The 19,060-nt window shown below is 38.4% G+C and overlaps 1 protein-coding gene across 39 annotated transcripts in view; it reads right to left on the reverse strand.

Moving 5' to 3' along the window:
• EPB41 (erythrocyte membrane protein band 4.1) overlaps window positions 1–19,060 on the reverse strand; it is a 203,213-nt gene that overhangs the window by 159,391 nt on the left and 24,762 nt on the right. For 2 of the 39 annotated variants that reach the window (XM_067013397.1, XM_067013335.1), the window contains exon 2: window positions 7,202–7,400. The exons of 36 other annotated variants lie outside the window; for them this stretch is intronic. The gene's annotated coding sequence lies outside the window, so the exon portion shown is untranslated. Of the gene's footprint in view, window positions 1–7,201; window positions 7,401–19,060 lie in introns of those variants that run through there. One more of the 39 variants, XM_067013275.1, reaches the window with a different exon arrangement.

Consider the following 19,060-nt stretch of genomic DNA (forward strand, 5'->3'; position numbering starts at 1 on the left):
AGACAATTTAGTTCATATCATCACCACTAAGAACTATTTTTATTACCCCAAAATTTATAGATTTATAAATAGAATTATATTCTGGTTCTACAAATTCATTTTGAAATCTTGATTTTCTTCCTTAGAATCAAGTGAACTGTTATCTTCAAAAGCTTTTACCAAGCTAACATCAGACTTTGTTCCACTGACCAGGGTTGAAAGCTATACTCTTAGCATGTAAGTAGGGAAGGAATTTCTCTTTTCTCTTTTCTTCCAATAAACTGAGTCTCCTATTATTATTCTTATTATAATTTAAAGAACAAAGTAAGACTTCCCAATGAAATCAGTATGAGAGGGGTTGGGGGGGATGAAATCCAAAAAGCTCCATATTATCTCAACAAATGAAAATATAAAAGGCCAGAGAGAAATACCATCAAAGTGTTTACAGTGTTACCAATGTTTGATAAGATTATGGGTAATTTTTAGTTTTGTATATTGCCCAAATTTTCTAAAACTCCACAGTTATTACTTTTAAAATTTAGAAAGATAATGCATTTTAAGTCATTTATTTCTATGGATCTTTGCAGAAAACTATCTCTGCTGATAAATTAATACCATGGCTTAAAAATAAATGAATAAACAAGCTATTGATACTTCAGGTCCCAGAAGATAAGTAATTAGCTGAAATGTAAAGGTAATTAGATAAAATGTAGGGTTATTTACCAAGGAGTGACAGTGCTGTTAACTCTATTTTTGCATAAACATATTGATTTCCCTGATACAAACTATAGTAACAATAAACAGAAGTATATAATTTTTAAAAAAATTACCATGGCTTAGGTAACTTTTGACAAGTATCTCTTATAACTCAGTATAGACTCATTGAAAAACAGTTTTTCCTCCAAAGAACACTCATCTAATAAAACCTGCCTATAACCACCTTCAATGCATTCTTCCTCATCATTAGTCTCCAAAATAAAAGTTACTATAATCTGATATTCTATCAAATACTATGAAATATTTCTAAAACCCAAAATCACCATCTGGTGATTTTCTTATGTGCTTTTCATATCCCATACCTCTGGGTAATGGGTAATTCATTAAGACCTTCAGATATGAAAAGTCCCCAGTAAGAAAAGTAAATGTCATGCTTTCATCTTCTTATCAAGCAACACATTGAATATCCAAATACATATTTCTTGGCATATCACAGACAGTTGTAAACATGTTCTTTTAGTTATACAACATACAACCAATCTCTGGATATTTTGGTTTCCCTACTTAGGACTAGAATAACTCATCTCATAATTAAACATAATTGGAACCAGACTAGAACAGTTTCCCCAACAAACTTGACTCCCAAAAAAAACGCTAATCTTTGAACCAACCAAACATAACGTCAAAACTGGTTATTTCAATTATTTCACAAGAAATATTTTGCTCTCTGATTTCAGGTGATATATTTTAATGTTAGTTACCTAAGTTTCATCAGGGCATTTCTTAGAATTATTCTGAAAGTAATGTCCAAAACAGGAAAGAACAGTTTAAATTCAAGATTTAAGCTCTCCACCCAACTTAACATTTCTTAAAGAACTATGGTAGTTCGGCTACAAAGATAGGCACAAACTCTTCCTATCAAGTATTAAAGTCACAATATAAGGCCCAGTCTTCCCAGCTAGCCTCCAGATGATGAACCAGCCCAGCTGAGGCATCAGACATGAACCTAAGGCCATCTTTTATCCTCTAGCTCCAGCCCAGCCACTGGTAGTTACACCACATGAAGTAGAGACAAGCTGCCCTAGCCCATACCACATGGAACAGAAATGAACCATTTTCACAAAGCCCTGCCCAAAACCCTGGTCCAGAGAAGCATGAACAATAAAATAGTTATTATTTGAACTCACTAAGCTTTGAGGTGATTACCGTGTAGCAATAGATAACCTGATACTAGGCCTTCTGAATTAAAAATATAAGAAAAAAATCAAGGTCTTAATAGCACTTACAGGGCTTCCCTGGTGGCGCAGTGGTTAAGAATCTGCCTGCCAATGCAGGGGACATGGGTTCGAGCCCTGGTCCAGGAAGATCCCACATGCCGTGGAGCAACTAAGCCCATGTGCTACGACTGCTGAGCCTGTGCTCTAGAATCCACGAGCCACAACTACTGAGCCCACGTGCTGCAACTATTGAAGCCTGCACGCCTAGAGCCTGTGCTCTGCAACAAGAGAAGCCACCACAATGAGAAGCCCATGCACCACAATGAACAGTAGCCCCCACTCGCTGCAACTAGAGAAGGCCCGTGCACAGCAACAAAGACCCAATGCAGCCAAAAAAATTTTTTTTAATTTTTTTATTTGAAAAGATAAGCAAAATTGATAAGCCTTTGGCTAGGCTGATAAAATAAAAAAGAGAGAAAGCTCAAATTACAGAAATCAGGAGTGAAAGAGGGGACATTGCCACCGACTTTATGGGGGTGGAAAGGGTTATATGGGAACACTATAAACAAGTGAACAACTCTATGCCAACAAATCAGATAATCTAGATAAAATGGAATATTCCTGAAAACAAACTACCAAGAAATATAAAATCTGAATAGATCTATAATAAGTAAAGAGATTAAGTTAGTATTCAAAAACCTTCCCACCAAAGAAGTTCACATGCCTTCACTTGTGAGTTCTACCAAATGTTTAAAAAAGAAGTGACACCAATCCTTCACAAACTCTTCCCAAAAAAATCTAAGAGAAGGATCATTTCCTAACTTATTCTATGAGTCCAGTATTACTCTGATACCAAAACCAGACAGACTTCACAAGAAAAAAAAAAAAGAAAACTACAGGATCATATCCCTTTTAAATATAAACACAAAAATCCTGAACGAAATACTAGCAAACCAAATCTGGTAACATAAAAACGATTATACACCATTACAAAGTGAAATTTATCCCAGGAATGTAAGGTTGGATCAGTCTTACAAGTCAATCAATGTAATATACCATATCAATAAAATAAAAGACAAATTCTTCATGATCATCTCAATAGATGCAGAAAAAGCATCTGACAAAACCCAACACCCTTCCATGACAAAAACAAAACAAAACAAAACACTCAACAGACAAGAAATAGATAGAAACTTCCTCAATCTGATGGAGAGTATGAAAAACCTCCAACTAACACCAATACATCCCATACATAGGGAGAAAGCTTTCTCCCTAATATCAGGAACAAGATGAGGATGTCTGCTCTTACCACTTCTATTCGACACTGTACTGAAGGTTCTAGCCAGGGTACTTAAGCAAGAAAAAGAAATAAAAAACATACAGATTAGAAAGGGAGAAGTAAAATTACCTCAATTTACAGATGACATAATCTTGTACATACAAAATTCTATGCAATTCACATATACACACACACACACACAAAAACCTACTACAACTAATAAGCAAGTTCAGCAAGGTTGCAGGATACAAGATCAACATTCAAAAATCAATTGTATTTCTGCTGTACAGCAGAGATTGGCACAACATTGTAAATCAACTATACTTCAATTTTTAAAAATAGTAAAAAAAAATCAATTATATTTCTATACATTAGCAATAAACAATCCAAAAATGAAATTAGGAAAACAATTCAATTGATAATAGCATCAAAATGAATAAAATACTTAGGAATGAATTTAACCAAAAAACAATAATAATAATAATAAGACTTGTACAAAAAACTACAACATATCAATGAAAAAATTAAAGACCTATTGGGTTGGCCATAAAGTTCATTCAGGTTTTTCCATAACATCTTATGGAATAACAGAATAGCATCCCATGTTCATGGATTGGAAGAATTAATAGTGTTAAGATGACAATATTCCCCAAATTGATCTACAAATCCAATGCAGTCACTTTCAAAATCCCAACTGCCTTTTTTTGTAGAAATGATCCTAAAGTTCATATGGAAATGCAAGGAATAACCAGAACAGCCAGAACAATCTTGAAAAATAAGACCACAGTTGGAGGACTCACACTTATTGATTTCAAAGCTTACTACAAAGCTATAGTTATCAAAACACTGTGGTACTGGCATAAGGATAGACATGTAGATCAATGGAACCGAACTGAGAGTCCAAAAACAAAACCATACAATTATGCCCAGCTGGTTTTCAACAGGGTGCCAAGACAATTCAATGCAGGAAACAAATGCATTTCGGGGACAACTGGATAGACACATGCAAAAGATGAATTTGGACCCTTGCCTCAGACCCTATAAAAAATTAACTCAAGATGGATCAAATGTATGAATGTAAGAGCTAAAACTATAAAACTCTTAGAAGAAAACGTAAATAAATATTCATAGTCTTGGATTAGGTAACAATTTCTTAGATAGGACATCAAAAACATGAGCAACCAAAAAATTTTGAGAAACTGGACTTCATCAAAATTTAAAATGTTTGTGCTTCCAAGGACATCATCAAGAAAGAGAAACAATAACCACAGAAGGGGAGAAAATACTTGCAAATCATATATTTGATGAGAGTTTAGTCTTAAGAATATATAAAGAACTCTTACAGCTCAACAATAAAAAGACAAATAACTCAATTTAAAAATAGTCAAAGGATGGGCTTCCCTGGTGGCGCAGTGATTGAGAGTCCGCCTGCCGATGCAGGGGACACAGGTTCGTGCCCTGGTCCGGGAAGATCCCACATGCCGCGGAGCGGCTTGGCCCATGAGCCATGCCTGCTGAGCCTGCGCGCCCGGAGCCTGTGCTCCGCAACAGGAGAGGCCGTAACAGTGAGAGGCCCGCGTACTGAAAAAAAAAAGTCAAAGGAGGGGCTTCCCTGCTGGCGCAGTGGTTAAGAATCCACCTGCCAGTGCAGGGGACACGGGTTTGAGCCCTGGTCCAGGGAGATCCCACATGCCATGGAGCAACTAAGCCCGTGCACAATTACTGAGCCTGTGCTCTAGAGCCTGCGAGCCAAAACTACTGAGCCCGCGTGCCACAACTACTGAAGCCCGCATACCTAGAGCCCATGCTCCACAACAAGAGAAGCCACTGCAATGAGAAGCCCACACACCGCAGCGAAGAGCAGCCCCCACTCGCCACAACTAGAGAAAGCCCGCACACAGCAATGGACCCAATGCAACCAAAAATAATTAATTAATTAATTAATTAACTTTAAAAAAAAATTGTCAAAGGACTTGAGTAGACATTTCACCAGAGAGGATACACAGATAGTCAATAAGCACACAGAATATTCAACATCATTAGTCATGAGGGAACTGCAACTCAAAACCACAATAAGATACCATTTCACACTCACTAGAATAGCTTTAATTTTTTTTAACAAAAGGAAAAATAACAAGTGTTGGTGAAGATGCTGAGAAGTCAGTAACCTCATACAATGCTGGTAGAAATATAAAATGGTACAGCCACTATGGAAAACAGTGTGGCAATTCCTCAAAAAGTTAAACACAGAATGATCATATGATCCAGCAATTCCATTCCTAGGTATATACACAAGAGAATTGAAAACAGATATTCAAACAAAAACTTGTACATCAACGTTCATAGCAGCATTCATTATTCATAAGAGTCCGAAAGTACAAACAATACAGTATCCATCAACTAATGAATGGATAAACAAAATGTGGTACACCCATATGGTGGAATATTATTCATCAACAAAAAGGGTAAAAATTAAAAAGATGCTGACACATGCTACCACATGGGTGAACTTTGAAAAAATTATGCTAAGTAAAAGAAGCCTAACACAAATGGCCACATATTATAGGATTCCATTTACATGAAATGTCCATAATATGCAAATCTACAGAAGTATAGTGGTTGTCAAAGTCCAGAGGGAGGGAGAAACAGGGAGTGACTGCTACTGAGTAAGAGGTTTCTTATTAGGGTAATGAAAATGTTCTGGAATTAAATAATAATGATGGTAAATATATGAAAACCCACTGAATTGCACATATTTAAATGGTAAATTTTATGGTATATAAATTATATCTCAAATTTTTTTAAAGGGATATTGAGGGAGTATTTGCATATGACGAAAAGAATACTGTACAAAGTGAGAGAAAGCCAAGCATCAAATTCTGTCTCTGCCATGAATTCGTCAAGTCACTCACTCCAGATTTGGGGGCCAGATTTCCTTATCTCTAAATGAGAAGATGGGCCAAATGATTTCTGGAGTCTCTTCTGTATTCAATTTCTAATTTTGACTATTAATTACCAAGTACAATAAACATGCAAGTCTAATAATTCAAAAATCCAAAACACACAAAGATAAGAATAAGGAAAGTGGGAATTACACTTGGAATGTTAGAGAAGAAAGGGTAAATCATGCCAAGGTCAGAACAGCACAAGAAGGAAATGAGAGATAAACCCTCAAACAAATGAGAAAAATAAATTAGGTGAGGCCAAGAAAGCTAAGCTAAAGATAGTGTTTGATTAGGTCAGCAGTAGAGAGCTATAATAACTCTTAAGGAGATAAATCACCTACTCAATGGAAGTCCTATTTAAGGAAGATAAATATGGCAGGATGAACTGGAAAGGAAAAAGACCAAGTGCAAGAAGATCAACTAGGTAGTTAATGCATAGGTCTTGGTTTCTAATACCATTCTCCGATAAAAGGAACAGGGTTCCCTAGAGAAATAACTGATTCCAGGACTGGGACAGTAATTATACAAAATAAGCATGGAGCATCCTGTAGTGCCAGAAAGTAAGAAAGTATTAAAACACACACACACACACACACACACACACACACACACACACACACACACACCCCGTACACTGATGAGGGTATGTCTAAGGAACCTAGAGGCCAATTAAAAGAGCTCCCAATGGCCAAAGCTGGAACAATTTGAATAACAAAATAAAGTAGCATTGAATTATAATCTAATATATATATAAATACCCATAAATAAATGGTTGAATAAATAAATGGAGAACAGATAAATCCCTGGTGCAGAATTCCAAATAATTGAGGTAGATACTTTGGCCCCAAGGAAGTGGAGCATAACGCTCCACTCCTTAAGTGAGGGCTGTGCATAGTGACTTCCTTTCAAAGAGTACAGTATGGAAAGGAAGGGGAAAAAAGAGAAATTTTACGGTGGAGAAAGACGACAAACTACCTCAAGTCAAGAGCAAGGTCAATATCAACAGTGATAAATCATATTGATAGTATGTACCCTTGTTAGGATATAATGAGAATAGCACTTACCTTTGTGGTTTCCTCCCGAAACCCTGTTATCCAAATCATGGGAAAAACATCTAACAAATCCCATCTGAGGTACATTCTACAAAATAGCTGGACCAGTAATCCTCAGAACAGTCAAGACCATCAAAACTAATGAAAGTTGGAGAAACTGCCACAACCAAGAGAAGCCTAAGGAGACACTGCTCCTAAAGGTAATGTGTATCTTGGATGAGATCCTAGAACAGAAAGAAGGACATTAGAAAAAAACTGAGGAAATCTGAACATATAAAGTATGGACTTGGGAATTCCCTGGCGGTCCAGTGGTTAGGACTCTGTGCTCTCTCTGCTAAGGGACTGGGTTCAATCCCTGTTTGGGGAACTAAGATCCCACAAGCCTCGCAGCACGGCCAAAAATAAAAAATAAATTAAAATTTGCTTTAAAAAAAAAGTATGGACTTTAATAATAATGTATCAATATGGTTAAATAATTTTAACATACGTACCATACTAACATAAGATATTAATACTGGGGGAAACTGGGTGTGGGGTATACAAGAACACTCTGTACAATCTTTGCAGTAATCTTATAAATCTAAAACTGTTCCAAAATAGGAACTTCCCTGGTGGCACAGTGGTTAGGAATCCGTCTGCCAATGCAGGGGACACAGGTTTGATCCCTGGTCCAGGAAGATCCCACATGCTTCGGAGCAACTAAGCCCGTGCACCACAACTACTGAGCCTGCGCTCTAGAGCCTGTGAGCCACAACTACTGAAGCCCACGCACCTAAAGCCCATGGTCCGCAACAAGAGAAGCCACCACAATGAGAAGCCCGTGCACCACAATGAAGAGTAGCCCCAGCTCGCGGCAACTAGAGAAAGCCTACACACCGCACGAAGACCCAACGCAGCCAAAAAACAAATAAATAAAATTTAAAATAAAATAAAACTGTTCCAAAATAAAAGTTTACATATAAAAAAAGGTTAACACAATTTAGCCTTGGTCTGAGTTAGTGCTTTGTCAGCAAGAATGCAAATGAAAGGACAAATCCAAGACATAATAAAATGAAAGACATGAGAGAACTTGATGACAAAGAGAATATGATGGGTGAAGCATATAAAGAAGAAAAATATTAAACCATGGTTTCAAGTCTGGGGAAGGGAAAATTACTGTTGCTAGTATAAAAAAACAACAACAAAAAAACAATGAAACAGCAAAGACAGGACTGGAAAAATGAGGCTGGCCTTAGAAATGCCTGCTGAATATCTCCCTTACCCATTCCTCCCTTAAACATATTCCTCATCCTACATTTAACCTGTACTGGTCAATGGCAGCACCATTTACTTCCTCATTCATCCATTCACACAGTATGGCAGGCAGTAAACTGGTCACTAAGTATTTGAAAATCAGTAACACAGATATGGTTCTTGCCTTCAGAGTCTTATAGTCTAGCAGGGAAGGTAGAAATTAAACAAGAAATTACAAAGGTACTGAGTATTACAGAGAAGTGCAGAACACTAAGGTTATGTAACAAGCAAACCTAATCATAAGCCCTGTCCTACAAACAAAAAACCTGGGTGTCGGCCTTGCTTCACACAGTCAACGAATCTTCAAATGAAATTTAACCTAACTCCTAAATATCTCTTAACCTATCTTATCCCTTCCACTGTCACTGTCTAGGTTCAGGCCCCAGTAATCTTTGTTCTGGTTTAACATAGCAGCCTTTTATTTCTTCTTCCTGTCTCCAGTTTCAGTCCTCTCCCATTCATCCTCCACAGAGCCACCAGAATAAACTTTCAATAATATAATCAGCTCATGGCTCACCATATGCTTCAGAACAAAGTTTAAATCGCTTAATAATGGCATCCATGATTCTTCATGATCTGATTTCTCACTACATCTCTCTCCACATGACGTACTCTAAGGTAGAAAATTACTCAAAGTTCTCCTAACTTGTTTCTCCTTTTTATGCCTTTGCATTTACAGTTCCCTCTATCTGAAAAACTCTTCACACATACTCCTCTCCAACTGGACTGGCTAATTCTCATGTGTCCTTCAAGAATTTACTCAGAGTCACTTCTTGGAAGGCTTTCCCTCGGCTACTCCCTTGTCCCTAGTAGAATTTTCTTTTCTTCCTTGGTTTTCCTTCTCTGTAATCCCATAATATCCTGTGCATATCTCCTTACAGAGTTATTCCCACTTTTACTGGTAGTTTCTTTGACGGTAGGAACTGTGCTTTGTTCGTCTCTGAAATCCTGATTTCTAGTACAGTGACTAGCAAAGAATAAAATACTGGATAGATGAATAGTGAAGAGAGGTGATGACATAAAATACCCAAAAGGAGTTATCCATAGACAGTGAAAAGACAGAAATGGAATATGAGTGTCAAGATTGGAAAATGTAGATCTTAGAGTCAATTGCTTCAGGTAGTAATAGAATTTCTAAGAATAGATAAAATCTTAGAAAAATAGAAGATGAAATACAGAGAAAAAGGCAAAGAGTTTCTCAAAGTGTAAAGGGTTACTTTTTATACACTAAAGTAAAACTAGTCCATCTTGGTCACAATTTTCACATAGAAAATTGTACCTGATGAGAATCAATGACCTATCATTTGTTATACCTGCTTTTCTAGATAATTTAAAATAAAGTAGAAGAGATATCTAAATGAGAAATCATTTGGTTATTTTAAAGTTTAGTGGGACTTCCCTGGTGGCGCAGTGGTTAAGAATCCACCTGCCAATACAGGGGACATGGGCTGGAGCCCTGGTCCGGGAAGACCCCACAAGCCACGGAGCAACTAAACCCGTGCACCACAACTACTAAGCCTGTGCTCTAGACCCCACGAGCCACAACTACTGAGCCCACATGCCACAACTACTGAAGCCCTCGCACCTAGAGCCCATGCTCCGCAACAGGAGAAGCTACCTCAGTGAGAAGCCCGCGCACCACAATGAAGAGTAACCCCCATTCGCTGCAACTAGAGAAAGCCCGTGCGCAACATTAAAGACCCAATGCGGCCAAAAATAAATAAAATAAATAAAATTTAAAGAAATATAACTGATTCACTTTGTTGTAAAGCAGAAACTAACACACCATTGTAAAACAGTTATACTGCAATAAAGATGTTAAAAAAATTTAAAGAAAAAAAGATCTCTCCTATCACAGATCTTGTGTACTATTCATAACCAGGTACAGTAAACCAAGTATGGATCAAATTTCAGTAGAATTTTATTTAGAACTTTTATTTGTAAAACTATATTCAGCCAGAGAGAAAGATAACAGGTTAAAAAAAGGTGATGAAATAGAAAAGAACATTTCATGGATAGGTGGTATAATCTATAAAAAAACAGATTCATTTGCAATGACATTATTTTTTTTTAACATCTTTATTTGAGTATAACTGTTTTACAATAGTGTGTTAGTTTCTCCTTTACAACAAAGTGAATCAGTTATACATATACATATGTTCCCATAACTCTTCCCTCTTTTGTCAACCTCCCTCCCACCCTCCTGCAATGACATTATTTAAGCAAGATGGGATATAGCTAAACAGTAAGAACATAATCAAAAATAATTCATGAAAGCTTCCCTGGAGGCGAAGTGGTTAAGAATCCACCTGCCAATGCAGGGGACACGGGTTCAAGCCCTGGTCTGGGAAGAGCCCACATGCCGCGGAGCAACTAAGCCCGTGTGCCACAATTACTGAGCCTGTGCTCTAGAGCCCGTGAGCCACAACTACTGAGCCCACATGCCACAACTACTGAAGCCCGCGTGCCTAGAGCCCGTGCTCCACAACATGAGAAGCCACCGCAATGAGAAGCCCGCGCACCGCAAGGAAGAGTAGCCCCCGCCTGCCACAACTAGAGAAAGCCCGTGCACAGCAATGAAGACCCAACACAGACAAAAATAAATAAATAAATAAATATTTTATAAAAATAATAATAATTCATGGACTTCCCTGGTGGGGCAGTGGTTAAGAATCTGCCTGCCAATGCAGGGGACACGGGTTCTTGCCCTGGTCCGGGAAGATCCCACGTGCTGCGGAGCAGCTGGGCCCATGTGCCGCAACTACTGAGCCTGTGCTCCAAAGCCTATGAGCCACAACTACGGAGCCTGCGTGCCGCAACTACGGAAGCCCGCGTGCCTGGAGCCAGTGCTCTGCAACAGGAGAGGCCACCGCAATGAGAAGTCCGAGCACCACACGAAGAGTAGCCCTCACTCGCCACAATTAGAGAAAAGCCCGCGCGCAGCAACAAATACCCAACGCAGCCAAATAAATAAATAATTCAGTAAGCTCTTGGTAACTAACAGTAAGATGGCTGACAGAAAATAGAAGATCATGAAATCAAAGAGGAAAAGCATGATTAAAACCAGCCAACGACAGTCCCTCAAAATGTTAACACAGAGTTACCATATGACCTGGCAATTCCACTCCTATGTACATACTAAGGAAAAATGAAAACATATGTTCACACAAAAACTTGTGCGTGAATGTTCACGGCAGCATTATTCATAATAGTCAAAAAGTGAAAGCAACCCAAATGTCCATCAGCTGATTAATGGATAAATAAAATGTAGTATAGCCATATAATGGAATCTTACTCAGCAATAAAAAGGTATGAGCTATTGATACACCACCACATGGACAAACCCTGAAAATGCTAATTGAAAGATGCCAATCACAAAAGGCCACATATTGAATGATTCCATTTATATGAAATATCCAGAACAGGCACATTTATAGAGACATGAAGTATTGATAGTTAGTGGTTGCCTCGTGCTAGGATTGCAGGGTAGGGAATGGGGATTGACTGCTAATGGGTATGGGGGTTCTTTTTGGGGGGACAAAAATATTCTAAAATTAGATTGAGATGATGCCTGCACATACTAGAAAACACTGAATTGTATACTTTAAATGAGAAAAGTGTTAATTAATTATATCTCAATAAAGCTGTCAAAAAAAAAAGCCAAGGTCAGAATATGTATAAATCAGAGAAGATGGATTTTAAAGAAATGTCATTTAAAATAACAATTATTATTATTCCCTATTCATTAATTGTCCACTGTGTGCTGGCACTACATTAAAAATATTACATATTATTTCCAGTCTTTTCAGCAGTTCTAAAAGGTAGTAATGTCATGTCAAAAGTTACATAAATTTAACAAATAAAGAAACTGAGAAACAAGGAGGTTAAGTAACTTGCCCAAATACATACAGCTAAACAGTATCAGAGCCAGGATTCTAAACCAGGTCTCTGACTCCAAAGGTCTTTGACTGTATTATACTTTTTCTATCTTAAAACAAGCCAGGAACCTTGTAGCAATAGCCAAGTTCTATATCCTCTTCTAGAATTAATAGTCTGTGATACAAAGGACACTTCTTTTAACATTTAAACTTAGACTAATCAGAGCACCAGTTGTTCCATCTTGATCACACCAAATGATGTTTATCACCACTGTCCTCAGCCCAGCTTTGGACTTGATTAAGGACTAGGATCTCTTCAAGCAAAACTCTGAGATAAAATTCAACAAACTTAAAGGACAGCTCCTTAGGTATCAAATGGGGTTAAGAATCAAAAAATGGGGGCTTCCCTGGTGGCGCAGTGGTTGAGAGTCCGCCTGCCAATGCAGGGGACACGAATTCGTGCCCCGATCCGGGAAGATCCCACATGCCGCGGAGCGGCTAGGCCCATGAGCCATGGCCGTTGAGCCTGCGCGTCCGGAGCCTGTGCTCCGCAACGGGAGAGGCCACAACAGTGAGAGGCCCGCGTACTGCAAAAAACAAACAAACCAACAAACAAAGAATCAAAAATGGGGAGGGAATATTTATTGAGAACTATTTTGTGCCAAATTACTGAGTTATAATCAGAGATTATATAATCTGGGGTAAATGTTTAAAAGGAAGCCCCCCCTCCCACCTCTACCCCCAAACCCCTCTGTTTGTTTTTTTCTGAGAATGCTAATTAGATATTCTATGAATAACGGTGGTTTCCCTTAAAGGTTGTATAGACCTGGTGTTGATCACAAGCAAGAAGTGGCTCCTCTCTCAAATATAACCAAAGGCTGGCAAAACAGAGAACTTCTTTTTTTTCTTGGCCTTCTCCTCTGGGTTTAGGGCAATCTGTATATGCTGTAGGCACTCCCAGGTAGAAGCGTTAGTAGAAATGGCTTCTGCCACTCGAAGGCAGACATGTGTGTTGCAATTAAGAGGGGAGCCATCCCAAAAGAAGGCCACCAATTAAAGAGGAGTTTTATCTTGTGAGCCAGATTATATAGAAACATCCTTGTAACTCTCAGCTTATTTCCCTTTTGTATCTCCTAGTCTTTAGTAAAGTACTAAATGTTCCAGCCTGGTCTCAGCTGTGTACTAAAGGAGTATTAAGGGAAGACTCACCTCTGGGACAGATATTAAAGGAAGGCAACACTCCCTGAGGTCAGCAAGGGATTCCCCCAGGGAAAGCTGAATCTTTGGGAACAAAAGTCCTTGCTGGGAGTTCCAATTATCCTACTCCATGTGCAGAATCTCCTCCTAAAGCCAACTCTGGAGGATACCGGCTTTTATTTATTAAGATAGAAAGCAGTTTCTTCCTACCAAAAACAACCTTACTGTAAACCCATTTCTATCTGATTCCAAAATCCATACCGTTACTCGCTGCTACATCACACTGCCTCCAAATACTATTAATAGAAAACGGTTCAGCAAAAGTATGGGAGAGAATCATTTAAGAGAAGGAGGAGGAAGGAAGAAAGGAAGGGAGGGAAGGAAAGGGAAGGAGAAGGAGAAGGGAAAGAGGGAGGGATTTCTCCAAATCAATAAAAACAGCTCATTGTAGATTGAATGTCAAAGATGGAAATATTTAAATTTAATATATGCACTTAGTTAGCATATACAAAGAGCAGTACCTGCTAACATTTCATGTGTTCATCCCTTTCCTCAGAAACAAAGAGCCAAATAGAAAAAGGCTGTCTTAAGTTTTGGCTTCTGAAGTTCAAGTGTAATGATACAGATAGCCAACAATAACAAAAAGTTCTACATTTCCTTATTGAAAAAGTATTCTCCAGGTAAAAAGAACCCAGAATGCGGGTGACTATGAAGTCACACATCACTTCTCTGTTTCAAACAAAAAAAGGAACACACTGTCTCACTTCTCCAACATGTTTCAACACAGAAATATACGCAAATTCACAAATTCATTAAACTGCAAAATCATTTGCTTTTTTATTTACTCTATGACAACAAGGTATAGTATCTTTTTGTATCTGCTAAAAGTCAGGAAGAGTCAAGGCACTTCAGATTTCAGGTGGCTTAGGTACAAATTCCCCTGCAAAAATACCCTCCCAACAACAGCAGCCAAACCCCTTCCTGTTTTTCAACCTTGTATGTTTACTTTCACATCTGCCGAAAAAGATAAAAGCAACAATCGGGACATCAATCACATGATCCTGTCCTACCAACCCGGAAATGAAGCTCTGAAGCCAGAGCTGCTGTGAAACGGGTCTTTAGAATACTAACACACAGGCTTAAAAATGTTACAGTGTAAGTCTGAATCAAATCCAAAGGCAGACAAAACCATATACATTTCTATAGAGCTATATTTATTTATACATAATAATAATATATAAACATAGATGCCGAATTTAAGTAGAAAAAAGGTATGGGTCAAGATATAAAAATTCTTCTCCTTAACCAAAGATTATGTGTCCCCATTTTCACGAGGTCATATTTTATCATAGGTAAAAGGGAACTAACATTTGCTGATTATCTGTGGATGGCGGGCACACTGCAAGGTTTGTTTTTGTTTGTTATTATTATGTATTCTGTGTAATGTGGGTGTTATCCTGATTTTATAGAAAACTGAGGCATAGAAAAGTACTTTCACAAGATCACAATCATTAAGAAATCATTCTCTCTCAAAGAAGGCCTGCATCTCTCCTTCCTAACATGTTCATGGTTGTACTAAGTAAAGGTGCAGCAGTAAAGAATTCAGCTTTTAGGCCAATTTTCACTTGCTAGTTGTACAACTTTGGACAAGTTACTTAATTTTTAACCTGCTACTTAAAATGTAAAATAGGATGACTCACACCTACTTCATAGGGTTGTGGTGAGGCTTAAATATAAAAATAATGGCTAACATTTATCTGGTGCCAGACACTGTTCTAAATACCTTGCATATATTAACTCATTTTTCATCATAACAACCTCAAAAGGTAAGTATTTTTTACCATCCACATGTTACACAATGAGTAAATTGAGGTACAGAAGTAATTTGCCCAAGGTCACCACCAACTAAAGAGTGACATAACGAGAATTTAAAACCAGGCATTCTAGCCCTGGAGCTCACACTCTTCAATACCTATGTCATCCCTACAAAGCACATAGCCCAGCCTGTGGCTCATAATAAGTCTTCAATAAACAGTAGCATTACTATTTTACCAGGTATATAATACCACCCAGTAAACTGTGGCTGAAATGTGTTAAACCAAGTAGAAGAGCCAGAATTTTAACCCAGGTCATACTCTGTGCTCTTCCTATAACTATGTGCCTTTCTAACACGGCGCCTCTATTCCTAAGTTTTTGGTGCATGCCCAGTGATTTATAATACTAGATCACTAAACTTCCTTAGAACAGGGGTCATGTCTTCTATATTTTTGTGACCACATATACACACAAGGTCCTGCTCATTGTGGATAATCAATAAGTATGTATTAATTAAATGATCATGCCATACCTCTGCTAAAATCCTCTCAAGAATTCCCATCTCCGAAAAAAAATGCAAGTCTGTAGCATAGCCAACAAGGCACCACATGAACTGCTCCTCCCGCCTGTAACCTCTCTGAACTCAACTCTTAACATTTTCCCATAGATCATCTTGACCCTGCCATGCTGGCTTACTCAATGTTTCTCAAACACACCAAACACACTTAACCTTTGCACATGTTGTTCTGCCTGGAATGCTCTTCTCCAGATACCATTCAGGACTCTGCTCAAAAGTCACCTTACCAGAGAGGTTGTTTCTGACCACTGTACTGAAAATATCCACCCCACTTCCCTCACTCTCTGTCCCCTTATCCTGCTTTCCCTGATCCTCACTAAAATCTTATATATTTTATCCCTGATTTGTATACTTTATTATTTGTCCTCTCCCACTAATGTAAACTCCACAAGAACAGACATCTCTAATCTACTTTTTTTCACTGTTGTGTCCCAAAGCACTTAGGACAGGGCCTGGTGAATAGTAGATGATCAATAAATATTTATTAAATTAATAAATGGTAGGTGTATTAGTTGTCTATTGTCATACAACAAATTACCATCAAAACTTGGTGGCTTAAAACAACAAACATTTATTATCTCAGTTTCTGTGGGTCAAGAATTCAAGCATGGCTTAGCTCGGTGCCTTTAGCTCAAGGTCTCTCATGAATTTGCAGTCAAGTTGTCAACCAGGTTTACACTCCTCTCAAAGCTCAACTCTGCCTGAAGAATCTGCTTGCAAGCTCACTTTCATAGTAGTTACTAACAGACTTGGTTTCTCACCACGTGGGCCTCTCCATAGACTGCCTGAATGCTCCTAGGTTATAGCAGCTGGTAATCCAAGTGACAGGAAGAGGGCCAGAGAATACCCAAGAATAGAGTGTCCAAGACAGAAAACACAGCCTTCTGTAACCCAATCTTGGAAGTGACATCCCACCACTTGTGCTGTATTCTATTCATTAGAAGTTAAGTCACTGGTGGACCTCCCTGGTGGCGCAGTGGTTAAGAATCTGCCTGCCAATGCAGGGACACGGGTTCGAGCCCTGGTCCGGGGAGATCCCACATGCTGCAGAGCAACTAAGCCCGTGCGCCACAACTACTGAGCCTGGGCTCTAGAGCCCACGAGCCACAACTACTGAGCCCACGTGCCAAACTACTGAAGCCTGCGAGCCTAGAGCCCGTGCTCCACAACAAGAGAAGCCACCGCAATGCGAAGCCTGCACACCACAACAAAGAGTAGCCCCCACTCGTTGCAACTAGAGAAAGTCTGCGCATGGCAACGAAGACCCAAGACAGCCAAAAATAAATAAATTTATTTAAAAAAAAAAAGAAGTCACTGGGTCCAGGGCACACTCAAAGGGAAGAGATTACACAAAGGCATGAAAACCATGAGGTAGGAATCACTGGAGCCATCTTAAAGGCTGCCTACCACAGTACACATAATAAAAATCTAAAAACAAAAACACAATGCCCTTTGGAAACCTGATATATTTTTTAAGATATTTATTTAAATATGATGCTCTGATCATTATGCAATCATTCACCCCAATGCTAGTCTTTTCAATCTTATGAAACACCAAAGGGAGTACATTAACTATTAAACATTTCTTGTTAACCTGTGTTCACTAACAGTCATGTTAGAGATAATACAACTAGCAAAGAGAAGTCAACAAAAATAGCATCTGGAGAAAAGAAATTATTGGATGAATCTTTCTGAGTAGATGACATTAATCTTTTTAAAATATAGACTGGATATTCGTTGTTATTATGTAAATATTGTTAATTTTCTCATGTATGATAATGGTATTGTGACTAACGTAGAATAATCTCTTTATTCTTAGGAGATACTGAAGTATTTTAGGAGTAGATTGTCATGATATCTGCAACTTACTTTCCAAGAAAATATGATACACACACACAGAGGCAATCAGAAGCAGTCAGAATTATAATCAGGTTTTAATCTTAATTATCCTGGAATTCACATTCTCACTACAGTTCTACACGTCTATGTTACGTATCTAACTACTGTACTAAGCAATATCTGTGTTTGGGGTGATGGGGTGGACAAAGACATGCTATTGACCCTCTGCCCTCCAGAAGCTGACAACCTTATTGGGAAACACCAGTTTCATGTGCAATAGAAAGCAACACGTGACAAATTTGGTATGAAACAAATAAATGCTGCAAGAGTTCAGAAGAGGATTCCAATAAACCTTCAGAGAATAAAATATCTCTGAAACATCTTTCTTCCAACAGTTCTCTTATTCTTGGCATCCTTTCCCTTAACTATTTCTCCTTTACTTTATCTACTTGGCAACAACTGACTGATTATTTCCTACTAACAAAATTATCTGGAAACAATCTAAACATAAAGCACATGTTTTGCCTATTTGGAACACAGGATCTGATTTTTAAAATAAAATACTACTCACATTTCCACTGGAAAAAAAACCCCACTAAATATACTATGTGGGTTTTCTTGCCTTCAAAATCAATTGTGTTATTTCAAGTGTTGAGGATGCCAGAAAGCTTGAAGATTTAAAAATAACCTCACAAAGAGCTCATTTCCAACACCAGATGGAAAGAAATTACTCTAAAGACACATGTGTGGGAGGACATATATACAACATCATATGACACCACGCAAACGGCTTATATAATTATATAACACCATCAAGATTCGCAGAACACTGCAGGTAGTAAGTTAGCAACAGTGTCGATTTTTTGAATCATTAAAAACGATAAAAGGGCAAGAAAGTGCAAGTGGGTGGCAGCAATAAAAAAAAAAGCCTTCACTTTAAACTGTCTTCCATGTGTCCCTACTGCATGATGAAATGGCTGGCAGGTAAAATTTGAGGGCTTAAATCCTTGAAGCTCTTGACAGGTCTGCCTGTGTCCATATGGTCAAAACCAGCAGCGTGAATGAATTTCAAAAATCTGTACCAAGTGTATTATCAAGGTGAAACACTTTTCACTTGAATATATGTAGAATTTCAAACTGGTTAATTGAAATACATGCCTGGGCTTCCCTGGTGGCACAGTGGTTGGGAGTCCGCCTGCCAATATAGGGGACACAGGTTCGATCCCTGGTCCGGGAAGATCCCACATGCCACAGAGTAAATAAGCCCGTGTG

The sequence above is a fragment of the Kogia breviceps genome, chromosome 1 (assembly GCF_026419965.1).
Source record: "Kogia breviceps isolate mKogBre1 chromosome 1, mKogBre1 haplotype 1, whole genome shotgun sequence".
Taxonomy (NCBI): domain Eukaryota; kingdom Metazoa; phylum Chordata; class Mammalia; order Artiodactyla; family Physeteridae; genus Kogia; species Kogia breviceps.